Source organism: Lissotriton vulgaris, chromosome 12 (assembly GCF_964263255.1).
Source record: "Lissotriton vulgaris chromosome 12, aLisVul1.2, whole genome shotgun sequence".
Lineage (NCBI taxonomy): Eukaryota > Metazoa > Chordata > Amphibia > Caudata > Salamandridae > Lissotriton > Lissotriton vulgaris.
The window spans coordinates 445,470,245-445,482,930 of record NC_141700.1 but is presented as its reverse complement, the minus strand read 5'-3'; the positions used below and the strand labels follow the sequence as shown (position 1 = coordinate 445,482,930).

General features: G+C 31.7%; 7 non-coding genes across 7 annotated transcripts; all 7 read left to right on the top strand.

Annotated features, from left to right (window-relative positions):
* Positions 1 to 1,293: 1,293 nt before the first annotated feature.
* TRNAI-AAU (transfer RNA isoleucine (anticodon AAU)) lies at positions 1,294 to 1,367 on the top strand. Its single transcript has one exon. It is a non-coding gene; the product is annotated as a tRNA-Ile (tRNA).
* A 789-nt stretch (positions 1,368 to 2,156) lies between these two features.
* On the top strand, positions 2,157 to 2,230 carry TRNAI-AAU (transfer RNA isoleucine (anticodon AAU)). The gene has a single exon. It is a non-coding gene; the product is annotated as a tRNA-Ile (tRNA).
* Positions 2,231 to 3,019: 789 nt separating this feature from the next.
* Positions 3,020 to 3,093, top strand: TRNAI-AAU (transfer RNA isoleucine (anticodon AAU)). Its single transcript has one exon. It is a non-coding gene; the product is annotated as a tRNA-Ile (tRNA).
* Positions 3,094 to 4,744: 1,651 nt separating this feature from the next.
* TRNAI-AAU (transfer RNA isoleucine (anticodon AAU)) lies at positions 4,745 to 4,818 on the top strand. The gene has a single exon. It is a non-coding gene; the product is annotated as a tRNA-Ile (tRNA).
* A 788-nt stretch (positions 4,819 to 5,606) lies between these two features.
* On the top strand, positions 5,607 to 5,680 carry TRNAI-AAU (transfer RNA isoleucine (anticodon AAU)). The gene has a single exon. It is a non-coding gene; the product is annotated as a tRNA-Ile (tRNA).
* A 1,652-nt stretch (positions 5,681 to 7,332) lies between these two features.
* Positions 7,333 to 7,406, top strand: TRNAI-AAU (transfer RNA isoleucine (anticodon AAU)). The gene has a single exon. It is a non-coding gene; the product is annotated as a tRNA-Ile (tRNA).
* A 1,662-nt stretch (positions 7,407 to 9,068) lies between these two features.
* Positions 9,069 to 9,142, top strand: TRNAI-AAU (transfer RNA isoleucine (anticodon AAU)). The gene has a single exon. It is a non-coding gene; the product is annotated as a tRNA-Ile (tRNA).
* Positions 9,143 to 12,686: the final 3,544 nt, after the last annotated feature.

Genomic DNA, 12,686 nt, shown 5'->3' with positions numbered 1-12,686 from the left:
CTATTAGTTTAGTCTTTAGAGCAAAAAGTTAAAAATGCCAAAAACATATTTTCAATCAGTCTCCAAGCCAATACTTGATGCTCCTTTAATGTTGAAAATAGATGTATTTTCTTCTGTATCATGTGTATCTCTATATTTCCTTTGAGGGGAAGCTGATAGAATGATTAAATGAATCAATTGCATATAGGTGATGAATTGTTATTTATTGCTAAAACACATGGAAAAAACATTAATGGTTCTAAGTTCTAACACTAAGTATGAACATCTCTTTTGTATTGTAATTTTTTTAAAGTCATATTAGTTTCTTCATGTTGATATTATATATTTATAACTTCATGGTAAACCTCTGAAATTAAGCTTTCCAAATCTCCCAGGTTAACTATCATTAGCACTTCTTCATATGCTGGACTTCCAGGAAATTGTGCAAAACGGCCTGTTAGCTCAGATGGTTAGAGCGTGGTGCTAATAACGCCAAGATCACAGGTTCGATCCCCGTACAGGCCAAGTTTAATTGTTTGAAAAAAGATGAATTTTTCTTGTGTCTCATTTTTGACTGTTTATCACCTAGGATCAAACACTGCTTGAAGGATTGGATAAATACATTTGATATAGTTGTAGAATTAATTATTATTCTGAAAGCTCCTGGAATATCTATTAATGGTTCTAAGTTCTAACGCCAAGTAACTTAAACTCTTATTTATTGCAATTTATTGAGGTCATTTTTGTTTTGTCTTGTAGATGAAATATAAAGATAGTATGAATGTAAACAGCTGAATATAAGCTTTCCAACTATCCCGGGTTAACAATCGATAGAACTTCATCATCTGCTATTTCTTCAATGGTATGCTATATATTTATTGAGCCTATTAGTTTAGTCTTTAGAGCATAAAGTTAAAAATAGCAAGGACATATTTTCAATCAGTCTCCAAGCCAATACTTGATGCTCCTTTAATGTTGAAAATAGATGTATTTTCTTCTGTATCATGTGTATCTCTATATTTCCTTTGAGGGGAAGCTGATAGAATGATTAAATGAATCAATTGCATATAGGTGATGAATTGTTATTTATTGCTAAAACACATGGAAAAAACATTAATGGTTCTAAGTTCTAACACTAAGTATGAACATCTCTTTTGTATTGTAATTTTTTTAAAGTCATATTAGTTTCTTCATGTTGATATTATATATTTATAACTTCATGGTAAACCTCTGAAATTAAGCTTTCCAAATCTCCCGGGTTAACTATCATTAGCACTTGTTCATATGCTGGACTTCCAGGAAATTGTGCAAAATGGCCTGTTAGCTCAGATGGTTAGAGCGTGGTGCTAATAACGCCAAGGTCACAGGTTCGATCCCTGTACAGGCCAAGTTTAATTGTTTGAAAAAAGATTAATTTTTCTTGTGTCTCATTTTTGACTGTTTGTCACCTTGGATCAAACACTGCTTGAAGGATTGGATAAATACATTTGATATAGTTGTAGAATTAATTATTATTCTGAAAGCTCCTGGAATATCTATTAATGGTTCTAAGTTCTAACGCCAAGTAACTTAATCTCTTATTTATTGCAATTTATTGAGGTCATTTTTGTTTTGTCTTGTTGATGAAATATAAAGATAGTATGAATGTAAACAGCTGAATATAAGCTTTCCAATTATCCCGGGTTAACAATCAGTAGCACTTCATCATCTGCTATTTCTTCAATAGTATGCTATATATTTAGTGAGCCTATTAGTTTAGTCTTTAGAGCATAAAGGTAAAAATGCCAAGGACATACTTTCAATCAGTCTCCAAGCCAATACTTGATGCTCCTTTAATGTTGAAAATAGATGTATTTTCTTCTGTATCATGTGTATCTCTATATTTCCTTTGAGGGGAAGCTGATAGAATGATTAAATGAATCAATTGCATATAGGTGATGAATTGTTATTTATTGCTAAAACACATGGAAAAAACATTAATGGTTCTAAGTTCTAACACTAAGTATGAAAATCTCTTTTGTATTGTAATTTTTTTAAAGTCATATTAGTTTCTTCATGTTGATAATATATATTTATAAGTTCATGGTAAACCTCTGAAATTAAGCTTTCCAAATCTCCCGGGTTAACTATCATTAGCACTTCTTCATATGCTGGACTTCCAGGAGTTTATGCAAAATGGCCTGTTAGCTCAGATGGTTAGAGCATGGTGCTAATAACGCCAAGGTCACAGGTTCGATCCCTGTACAGGCCAAGTTTAATTGTTTGAAAAAAGATTAATTTTTCTTTTGTCTCATTTTTGACTGTTTATCACCTTGGATCAAACGCTGCTTGGAGGATTGGATGAATACATTTGATATAGTTGTAGAATTAATTATTATTCTGAAAGCTCCTGAAATATCTATTAATGGTTCTAAGTTCTAACGCCAAGTAACTAAATCTCTTATTTATTGCAATTTATTGAGGTCATTTTTGTTTTGTCTTGTTGATGAAATATAAAGATAGTATGAATGTAAACAGCTGAATATAAGCTTTCCAACTATCCCGGATTAACAATCGGTAGCACTTCATCATCTGCTATTTCTTCAATAGTATGCTATATATTTAGTGAGCCTATTAGTTTAGTCTTTAGAGCATAAAGTTAAAAATGCCAAGGACATACTTTCAATCAATCTCCTAGCCAATACTTGATGCTCCTTTAATGTTGAAAATAGATGTATTTTCTTCTGTATCATGTGTATCTCTATATTTTCTTTGAGGGGAAGCTGATAGAATGATTAAATGAATCAATTGCATATAGGTGATGAATTGTTATTTATTGCTAAAACACATGGAAAAAACATTAATGGTTTTAAGTTCTAACACTAAGTATGAAAATCTCTTTTGTATTGTAATTTTTTTAAAGTCATATTAGTTTCTTCATGTTGATATTATATATTTATAATTTTATGGTAAACCTCTGAAATTAAGCTTTCCAAATCTCCCGGGTTAACTATCATTAGCACTTCTTCACATGCTGGACTTCCAGGAATTTGTGCAAAATGGCCTGTTAGCTCAGATGGTTAGAGCGTGGTGCTAATAACGCCAAGGTCACAGGTTCGATCCCTGTACAGGCCAAGTTTAATTGTTTGAAAATAGATTAATTTTTCTTGCGTCTCATTTTTGACTGTTTATCACCTTGGATCCAACACTGCTTGAAGGATTGGATAAAAACATTTGATATAGTTGTAGAATTAATTATTATTCTGAAAGCTCCTGGAATATCTATTAATGGTTCTAAGTTCTAACGCCAAGTAACTTAATCTCTTATTCATTGCAATTTATTGAGGTCATTTTTGTTTTGTCTTGTTGATGAAATATAAAGATAGTATGAATGTAAACAGCTGAATATAAGCTTTCCAACTATCCCGGGTTAACAATCGATAGCACTTCATCATCTGCTATTTCTTCAATGGTATGCTATATATTTATTGAGCCTATTAGTTTAGTCTTTAGAGCATAAAGTTAAAAATGCCAAGGACATACCTCCAATCAGTCTCCAAGCCAATACTTGATGCTCTTTTAATGTTGAAAATAGATGTATTTTCTTCTGTATCATGTGTATGTCTATATTTCCTTTGAGGGGAAGCTGATAGAAGGATTAGATGAATCAATTGCATATAGGTGATGAATTGTTATTTATTGCTAAAACACATGGAAAAAACATTAATGGTTCTAAGTTCTAACACTAAGTATGAAAATCTCTTTTGTATTGTAATTTTTTTAAAGTCATATTAGTTTCTTCATGTTGAAAATATATATTTATAAGTTCATGGTAAACCTCTGAAATTAAGCTTTCCAAATCTCCCGGGTTAACTATCATTAGGACTTCTTCATATGCTGGACTTCCAGGGGTGTATGCAAAATGGCCTGTTAGCTCAGATGGATAGAGCGTGGTGCTAATAACGCCAAGGTCACAGGTTCGATCCCTGTACAGGCCAAGTTTAATTGTTTGAAAAAAGATTAATTTTTCTTGTGTCTCATTTTTGACTGTTTATCACCTTGGATCAAACGCTGCTTGGCGGATTGGATGAATACATTTGATATAGTTGTAGAATTAATTATTATTCTGAAAGCTCCTGAAATATCTATTAATGGTTCTAAGTTCTAACGCCAAGTAACTAAATCTCTTATTTATTGCAATTTATTGAGGTCATTTTTGTTTTGTCTTGTTGATGAAATATAAAGATAGTATGAATGTAAACAGCTGAATATAAGCTTTCCAACTATCCCGGGTTAACAATCGGTAGCACTTCATCATCTGCTATTTCTTCAATAGTATGCTATATATTTAGTGAGCCTATTAGTTTAGTCTTTAGAGCATAAAGTTAAAAATCCAAGGACATACTTTCAATCAATCTCCTAGCCAATACTTGATGCTCCTTTAATGTTGAAAATAGATGTATTTTCTTCTGTATCATGTGTATCTCTATATTTTCTTTTAGGGGAAGCTGATAGAATGATTAAGTGAATCAATTGCATATAGGTGATGAATTGTTATTTATTGCTAAAACACATGGAAAAAACATTAATGGTTCTAAGTTCTAACACTAAGTATGAACATCTCTTTTGTATTGTAATTTTTTTGAAGCCATATTAGTTTCTTCATGTTGATATTATATATTTATAACTTCATGGTAAACCTCTGAAATTAAGCTTTCCAAATCTCCCAGGTTAACTATCATTAGCACTTCTTCATATGCTGGACTTCCAGGAAATTGTGCAAAATGGCCTGTTAGCTCAGATGGTTAGAGCGTGGTGCTAATAACGCCAAGGTCACAGGTTCGATCCCTGTACAGGCCAAGTTTAATTGTTTGAAAAAGATTAATTTTTCTTGTGTCTCATTTTTGACTGTTTATCACCTTGGATCAAACACTGCTTGAAGGATTGGATAAATACATTTGATATAGTTGTAGAATTAATTATTATTCTGAAAGCTCCTGGAATATCTATTAATGGTTTTAAGTTCTAACGCCAAGTAACTTAAACTCTTATTTATTGCAATTTATTGAGGTCATTTTTGTTTTGTCTTGTTGATGAAATATAAAGATAGTATGAATGTAAACAGCTGAATATAAGCTTTCCAACTATCCCGGGTTAACAATCGATAGCACTTCATCATCTGCTATTTCTTCAATGGTATGCTATATATTTATTGAGCCTATTAGTTTAGTCTTTAGAGCATAAAGTTAAAAATGCCAAGGACATACCTTCAATCAGTCTCCAAGCCAATACTTGATGCTCCTTTAATGTTGAAAATAGATGTATTTTCTTCTGTATCATGTGTATCTCTATATTTCCTTTGAGGGGAAGCTGATAGAATGATTAAATGAATCAATTGCATATAGGTGATGAATTGTTATTTATTGCTAAAACATATGGAAAAAACATTAATGGTTCTAAGTTCTAACACTAAGTATGAACATCTCTTTTGTATTGTAATTTTTTTAAAGTCATATTAGTTTCTTCATGTTGATATTATATATTTATAACTTCATGGTAAACCTCTGAAATTAAGCTTTCCAAATCTCCCAGGTTAACTATCATTAGCACTTCTTCATATGCTGGACTTCCAGGAAATTGTGCAAAACGGCCTGTTAGCTCAGATGGTTAGAGCGTGGTGCTAATAACGCCAAGGTCACAGGTTCGATCCCTGTACAGGCCAAGTTTAATTGTTTGAAAAAAGATTAATTTTTCTTGTGTTGCATTTTTGACTGTTTATCACCTTGGATCAAACACTGCTTGAAGGATTGGATAAATACATTTGATATAGTTGTAGAATTAATTATTATTCTGAAAGCTCCTGGAATATCTATTAATGGTTCTAAGTTCTAACGCCAAGTAACTTAAACTCTTATTTATTGCAATTTATTGAGGTCATTTTTGTTTTGTCTTGTTGATGAAATATAAAGATAGTATGAATGTAAACAGCTGAATATAAGCTTTCCAACTATCCCGGGTTAACAATCGGTAGCACTTCATCATCTGCTATTTCTTCAATAGTATGCTATATATTTAGTGAGCCTATTAGTTTAGTCTTTAGAGCATAAAGTTAAAAATGCCAAGGACATACTTTCAATCAATCTCCAAGCCAATACTTGATGCTCCTTTAATGTTGAAAATAGATGTATTTTCTTCTGTATCATGTGTATCTCTATATTTTCTTTGAGGGGAAGCTGATAGAATGATTAAATGAATCAATTGCATATAGGTGATGAATTGTTATTTATTGCTAAAACACATGGAAAAAACATTAATGGTTCTAAGTTCTAACACTAAGTATGAAAATCTCTTTTGTATTGTAATTTTTTTAAAGTCATATTAGTTTCTTCATGTTGATATTATATATTTATAATTTTATGGTAAACCTCTGAAATTAAGCTTTCCAAATCTCCCGGGTTAACTATCATTAGCACTTCTTCACATGCTGGACTTCCAGGAATTTGTGCAAAATGGCCTGTTAGCTCAGATGGTTAGAGCGTGGTGCTAATAACGCCAAGGTCACAGGTTCGATCCCTGTACATGCCAAGTTTAATTGTTTGAAAAAAGATTAATTTTTCTTGCGTCTCATTTTTGACTGTTTATCACCTTGGATCAAACACTGCTTGAAGGATTGGATAAAAACATTTGATATAGTTGTAGAATTAATTATTATTCTGAAAGCTCCTGGAATATCTATTAATGGTTCTAAGTTCTAACGCCAAGTAACTTAATCTCTTATTCATTGCAATTTATTGAGGTCATTTTTGTTTTGTCTTGTTGATGAAATATAAAGATAGTCGGAATGTAAACATCTGAATATAAGCTTTCCAACTATCCTGGGTTAACAATCCGTAGCACTTCATCATCTGCTATTTCTTCAATAGTATGCTATATATTTAGTGAGCCTATTAGTTTAGTCTTTAGAGCAAAAAGTTAAAAAAGCCAAGGACATATTTTCAATCAGTCTCCAAGCCAATACTTGATGCTCCTTTAATGTTGAAAATAGATGTATTTTCTTCTGTATCATGTGTATCTCTATATTTCCTTTGAGGGGAAGCTGATAGAATGATTAAATGAATCTATTGCATATAGGTGATGAATTGTTATTTATTGCTAAAACACATGGAAAAAACATTAATGGTTCTAAGTTCTAACACTAAGTATGAACATCTCTTTTGTATTGTAATTTTTTTAAAGTCATATTAGTTTCTTCATGTTGATATTATATATTTATAACTTCATGGTAAACCTCTGAAATTAAGCTTTCCAAATATCATGGGTTAACTATCATTAGCACTTCTTCATATGCTGGACTTCCAGGAAATTGTGCAAAATGGCCTGTTAGCTCAGATGGTTAGAGCGTGGTGCTAATAACGCCAAGGTCACAGGTTCGATCCCTGTACAGGCCAAGTTTAATTGTTTGAAAAAAGATTAATTTTTCTTGTGTCGCATTTTTGACTGTTTATCACCTTGGATCAAACACTGCTTGAAGGATTGGATAAATACATTTGATATAGTTGTAGAATTAATTATTATTCTGAAAGCTCCTGGAATATCTATTAATGGTTCTAAGTTCTAACGCCAAGTAACTTAAACTCTTATTTATTGCAATTTATTGAGGTCATTTTTGTTTTGTCTTGTTGATGAAATATAAAGATAGTATGAATGTAAACAGCTGAATATAAGCTTTCCAACTATCCCGGGTTAACAATCGATAGCACTTCATCATCTGCTATTTCTTCAATGGTATGCTATATATTTATTGAGCCTATTAGTTTAGTCTTTAGAGCATAAAGTTAAAAATAAAGTTAAAAATGCCAAGGACATACCTCCAATTAGTCTCCAAGCCAATACTTGATGCTCTTTTAATGTTGAAAATAGATGTATTTTCTTCTGTATCATGTGTATGTCTATATTTCCTTTGAGGGGAAGCTGATAGAATGATTAGATGAATCAATTGCATATAGGTGATGAATTGTTATTTATTGCTAAAACACATGGAAAAAACATTAATGGTTCTAAGTTCTAACACTAAGTATGAAAATCTCTTTTGTATTGTAATTTTTTTAAAGTCATATTAGTTTCTTCATGTTGAAAATATATATTTATAAGTTCATGGTAAACCTCTGAAATTAAGCTTTCCAAATCTCCCGGGTTAACTATCATTAGGACTTCTTCATATGCTGGACTTCCAGGAGTGTATGCAAAATGGCCTGTTAGCTCAGATGGATAGAGCGTGGTGCTAATAACGCCAAGGTCACAGGTTCGATCCCTGTACAGGCCAAGTTTAATTGTTTGAAAAAAGATTAATTTTTCTTGTGTCTCATTTTTGACTGTTTATCACCTTGGATCAAACGCTGCTTGGAGGATTGGATGAATACATTTGATATAGTTGTAGAATTAATTATTATTCTGAAAGCTCCTGAAATATCTATTAATGGTTCTAAGTTCTAACGCCAAGTAACTAAATCTCTTATTTATTGCAATTTATTGAGGTCATTTTTGTTTTGTCTTGTTGATGAAATATAAAGATAGTATGAATGTAAACAGCTGAATATAAGCTTTCCAACTATCCCGGGTTAACAATCGGTAGCACTTCATCATCTGCTATTTCTTCAATAGTATGCTATATATTTAGTGAGCCTATTAGTTTAGTCTTTAGAGCATAAAGTTAAAAATCCAAGGACATACTTTCAATCAATCTCCTAGCCAATACTTGATGCTCCTTTAATGTTGAAAATAGATGTATTTTCTTCTGTATCATGTGTATCTCTATATTTCCTTTGAGGGGAAGCTGATAGAATGATTAGATGAATCAATTGCATATAGGTGATGAATTGTTATTTATTGCTAAAATACATGGAAAAAACATTAATGGTTCTAAGTTCTAACACTAAGTATGAACATCTCTTTTGTATTGTAATTTTTTAAAGTCATATTAGTTTCTTCATGTTGATATTATATATTTATAACTTCATGGTAAACCTCTGAAATTAAGCTTTCCAAATCTCCCAGGTTAACTATCATTAGCACTTCTTCATATGCTGGACTTCCAGGAAATTGTGCAAAATGGCCTGTTAGCTCAGATGGTTAGAGCGTGGTGCTAATAACGCCAAGGTCACAGGTTCGATCCCTGTACAGGCCAAGTTTAATTGTTTGAAAAAAGATTAATTTTTCTTGTGTCTCATTTTTGACTGTTTATCACCTTGGATGAAACACTGCTTGAAGGATTGGATAAATACATTTGATATAGTTGTAGAATTAATTATTATTCTGAAAGCTCCTGGAATATCTATTAATGGTTTTAAGTTCTAACGCCAAGTAACTTAAACTCTTATTTATTGCAATTTATTGAGGTCATCTTTGTTTTGTCTTGTTGATGAAATATAAAGATAGTATGAATGTAAACAGCTGAATATAAGCTTTCCAACTATCCCGGGTTAACAATCGATAGCACTTCATCATCTGCTATTTCTTCAATGGTATGCTATATATTTATTGAGCCTATTAGTTTAGTCTTTAGAGCATAAAGTTAAAAATGCCAAGGACATACCTTCAATCAGTCTCCAAGCCAATACTTGATGCTCCTTTAATGTTGAAAATAGATGTATTTTCTTCTGTATCATGTGTATGTCTATATTTCCTTTGAGGGGAAGCTGATAGAATGATTAGATGAATCAATTGCATATAGGTGATGAATTGTTATTTATTGCTAAAACACATGGAAAAAAACATTAATGGTTCTAAGTTCTAACACTGAGTATGAAAATCTCTTTTGTATTGTAATTTTTTTAAAGTCATATTAGTTTCTTCATGTTGATATTATATATTTATAATTTCATGGTAAACCTCTGAAATTAAGCTTTCCAAATCTCCCGGGTTAACTATCATTAGCACTTCTTCATATGCTGGACTTCCAGGAGTTTATGCAAAATGGCCTGTTAGCTCAGATGTTCAGAGCGTGGTTCTAATAACGACAAGGTCACAGGTTCGATCCCTGTACAGGCCAAGTTTAATTGTTTGAAAAAAGATTAATTTTTTCTTGCGTCTCATTCTTGACTGTTTATTACCTTGGATCAAACGCTGCTTGAAGGATTGGATAAATACATTTGATATAGTTGTAGAATTAATTATTATTCTAAAAGCTCCTGGAATATCTATTAATGGTTCTAAGTTCTAACGCCAAGTAACTAAATCTCTTATTTATTGCAATTCATTGAGGTCATTTTTGTTTTGTCTTGTTGATGAAATATAAAGATAGTATGAATGTAAACAGCTGAATATAAGCTTTCCAACTATCCCGGGTTAACAATCGGTAGCACTTCATTATCTGCTATTTCTTCAATAGTATGCTATATATTTAGTGAGCCTATTAGTTTAGTCTTTAGAGCAAAAAGTTAAAAATGCCAAGGACATATTTTCAATCAGTCTCCAAGCCAATACTTGATGCTCCTTTAATGTTGAAAATAGATGTATTTTCTTCTGTATCATGTGTATCTATATATTTCCTTTGAGGGGAAGCTGATAGAATGATTAAATGAATCAATTGCATATAGGTGATGAATTGTTATTTATTGCTAAAACACATGGAAAAAACATTAATGGTTCTAAGTTCTAACACTAAGTATGAACATCTCTTTTGTATTGTAATTTTTTTAAAGTCATATTAGTTTCTTCATGTTGATATTATATATTTATAACTTCATGGTAAACCTCTGAAATTAAGCTTTCCAAATCTCCCAGGTTAACTATCATTAGCACTTCTTCATATGCTGGACTTCCAGGAAATTGTGCAAGACGGCCTGATAGCTCAGATGGTTAGAGCATGGTGCTAATAACGCCAAGGTCACAGGTTCGATCCCTGTACAGGCCAAGTTTAATTGTTTGAAAAAAGATTAATTTTTCTTGTGTTGCATTTTTGACTGTTTATCACCTTGGATCAAACACTGCTTGAAGGATTGGATAAATACATTTGATATAGTTGTAGAATTAATTATTATTCTGAAAGCTCCTGGAATATCTATTAATGGTTCTAAGTTCTAACGCCAAGTAACTTAAACTCTTATTTATTGCAATTTATTGAGGTCATTTTTGTTTTGTCTTGTTGATGAAATATAAAGATAGTATGAATGTAAACAGCTGAATATAAGCTTTCCAACTATCCCGGGTTAACAATCGATAGCACTTCATCATCTGCTATTTCTTCAATGGTATGCTATATATTTATTGAGCCTATTAGTTTAGTCTTTAGAGCATAAAGTTAAAAATGCCAAGGACATACCTCCAATCAGTCTCCAAGCCAATACTTGATGCTCTTTTAATGTTGAAAATAGATGTATTTTCTTCTGTATCATGTGTATGTCTATATTTCCTTTGAGGGGAAGCTGATAGAACGATTAGTTGAATCAATTGCATATAGGTGATGAATTGTTATTTATTGCTAAAACACATAGAAAAAACATTAATGGTTCTAAGTTCTAACAATAAGTATGAAAATCTCTTTTGTATTGTAATTTTTTTAAAGTCATATTAGTTTCTTCATGTTGAAAATATATATTTATAAGTTCATGGTAAACCTCTGAAATTAAGCTTTCCAAATCTCCCGGGTTAACTATCATTAGCACTTCTTCATATGCTGGACTTCCAGGAGTTTATGCAAAATGGCCTGTTAGCTCAGATGGATAGAGCGTGGTGCTAATAACGCCAAGGTCACAGGTTCGATCCCTGTACAGGCCAAGTTTAATTGTTTGAAAAAAGATTAATTTTTCTTGTGTCTCATTTTTGACTGTTTATCACCTTGGATCAAACGCTGCTTGGAGGATTGGATGAATACATTTGATATAGTTGTAGAATTAATTATTATTCTGAAAGCTCCTGAAATATCTATTAATGGTTCTAAGTTCTAACGCCAAGTAACTAAATCTCTTATTTATTGCAATTTATTGAGGTCATTTTTGTTTTGTCTTGTTGATGAAATATAAAGATAGTATGAATGTAAACAGCTGAATATAAGCTTTCCAACTATCCCGGGTTAACAATCGGTAGCACTTCATCATCTGCTATTTCTTCAATAGTATGCTATATATTTAGTGAGCCTATTAGTTTAGTCTTTAGAGCATAAAGTTAAAAATGGCAAGGACATACTTTCAATCAATCTCCTAGCCAATACTTGATGCTCCTTTAATGTTGAAAATAGATGTATTTTCTTCTGTATCATGTGTATCTCTATATTTTCTTTGAGGGGAAGCTGATAGAATGATTAAATGAATCAATTGCATATAGGTGATGAATTGTTATTTATTGCTAAAACACATGGAAAAAAAAAACATTAATGGTTCTAAGTTCTAACACTAAGTATGAGCATCTCTTTTGTATTGTAATTATTTTAAAGTCATATTAGTTTCTTCATGTTGATATTATATATTTATAACTTCATGGTAAACCTCTGAAATTAAGCTTTCCAAATCTCCCGGGTTAACTATCATTAGCACTTCTTCATATGCTGGACCTCCAGGAATTTGTGCAAAACAGCCTGTTAGCTCAGATGGTTAGAGCGTGGTGCTAATAACACCAAGGTCACAGGTTCTATCCCTGTACAGGCCAAGTTTAATTGTTTGTAAAAAGATTAATTTTTCTTTTGTCTCATTTTTGACTGTTTATCACCCTGGATGAAATGCTGCTTGAAGGAT